Source organism: Austrofundulus limnaeus, unplaced genomic scaffold (genome assembly GCF_001266775.1).
Source record: "Austrofundulus limnaeus strain Quisiro unplaced genomic scaffold, Austrofundulus_limnaeus-1.0 Scaffold171, whole genome shotgun sequence".
NCBI lineage: Eukaryota > Metazoa > Chordata > Actinopteri > Cyprinodontiformes > Rivulidae > Austrofundulus > Austrofundulus limnaeus.
The window spans coordinates 768,696-771,154 of NW_013952573.1; positions in this window are offsets into that span (position 1 = coordinate 768,696).

Consider the following 2,459-nt stretch of genomic DNA (forward strand, 5'->3'; position numbering starts at 1 on the left):
AAAACAGTAGCAGAGACCTGTGCCCACAACTGTTTTTGGATTATAAACATTTGTATCAGGTCAATAAAACATGGGCATTGTAAAAATATTTTTTATACTACATTCATCCATTTTAAATACACCAACTTCACTCATTTGTAACAACTAAGGCAAAAATGTAATTAATTCAGAAACTTTTTTCAGGACCCCACCTTGATGTTTCGGGACCCCACTTTGGGTCCCGACCCCAACTTTGGGAAACACTGGTATAAAGCAGTCTATAATGTAATTAATTCAGAAACTTTTTTCAGGACCCCACCTTGATGTTTCGGGACCCCACTTTGGGTCCCGACCCCAACTTTGGGAAACACTGGTATAAAGCAGTCTATAATTTCACCTGTAATGGTTTGAAAATTGGGTTAAAATCAATAAATAAATTTACTAATAAACTTACTAAATGATTAATGTTTAATTGATAAGTTGAAACTTTATTTTGTTCCTGAAATTCACCCTGAATTCACCAAACCACTGGGATCAGAATGATCATTTTTTAAATCAAAAATTTTCCAATAAAACTAAAATCTTTTGAACAACACAGCCACAATGTTTAATCCAGATTAAATCCAGGGCTGGATTATGTGATCTAATCCGATTTCAGATTCCATCTTTTGTTTTGACCAACCCATTTTCAAGATTTTATTCAACCCATTCTCCAAAATCCAATCGGATTATTGAACAACAGGACGCAGTTTTTCAGGTCAGCTTTGTGTTTGATGCTCTAGAGTGAGGCAATGTTTTCTTTTTTGACTGAGAACAAAAAAAGTTTATCTTCTTACTTTGTTGGCAAATATTTTCCACYAATATCCAGTCTGGATTAAATTAAAAACACACAGTTGTTCTGCCAATCAGGACCATTTTGGGCAAAAGAAATGACAAATTATTATCTCTCAGAACTACCTTTTGATTTTATATGAATGTTTGCATAATGTTTATTATTAAATTAATGTATGATATAAAAAAATCATGATATATGTAGATAATATAATATAAAACAGCCCAATTAGTGCTAAAATGTTCACCAATTTATTTTTAAGAATACTACTAGTAGAATTTTCAAACAATAGGCTGCTGAGAACATTTCCTGTTATATGCTAACCCAGAGGTGCAAAACACAATTTAAGAATCAAAACACTATGAAGCTAAATAAAAAAATGAAAATATTTCATAAAATATAACTTTGTGTGTATTTTGTTAAAGTTTTTTTTCTTTTTGTAATTTTTCTTTTTTTTTTCTCATATTTTTGTTGTGTTTCAATAGACCTTATTTTCTCTTCTTTGTTTTATCTTTAATTTGCATACTATTACTGAAATTAACCAGGGCTGAAATATTGTTACTATCCTCGATCACTGACAAACTTAAATAAATTCTTATAAGCCAGTTTTACCCACAAAGTACAGGGCAAAAATAATTCAGAAACCTGTTTTTATCTTATTGGATCAGTTAAAGTTTTTGAACTTGAAATGAAATTTCCCTTTAAAAATATTGACTGATTAATCTACAGCAATATGATTTTAATGCATCATTTTAGTTTTTGCAATGAACTGGTTTCAAATATTTTTGACCAAGGTTGAAGAAAAAAAACCATTCACCATTGTCTATGTATAAGCCATTTAACGCTTTATCAGTGTGCATTGCCAATGCAATGCACACTATTGTGATTCGTTTCCCATCCAAGTCATCTCCACTTTGGCACGCTTCTCCTCCTGCATACTTTGTCCTAGAGCTGCCATTGTAATTTATATCTGTAAAGCCCCTGTRCCAAATGATTGCTATGCCTTTTGGTACCTGTACAACTTATAGTTTTGGAAATATTAATGTTTAAATCAAATAATGTGAGTCAATGGAACCTTGTATTGGTCCAATACTGCCCCATGCTGTATCTACTCATTACTGCACCATAGTTTAATAATATTTAAACTCACTAGTTCAATGTTTACAATACAAACATGATTGTGTTTTGATATTTCACAATAATATTGTCCTAATATTCCTTTACTTTTGTAATATATTGCAGTTTAGTGTCAACAATTGCATTGGCAATGTGGCCTCTTTCAGCACACATACAAACTTAACACTGGGAGTGCCTACTGCAACAGCTCTTATAGTCTCATGGTGAACACTATGGGCTTTCATGCGGGAGATCAGGGTTCAATTCCAGCCACAAACAAAATATTTCATTAAAACTACATATTTTCTAATTGTCATATTCTCACACAATTACCCTCATTACAAACAACTGCTGACTCGGCAGGCACAAGCTGGTACTTGATTAGCAAACACATTTCAACTTGGTCACAGTTCAAGCTGCAGGCAATGGCATGATACAAGGCAATGCACACTTGTTTTTACATCGTAAAGACCCATGTCTAGTATCAACTTGATCTTAAAACTAGGGGTGTCCCGATTCGATATCGATATCG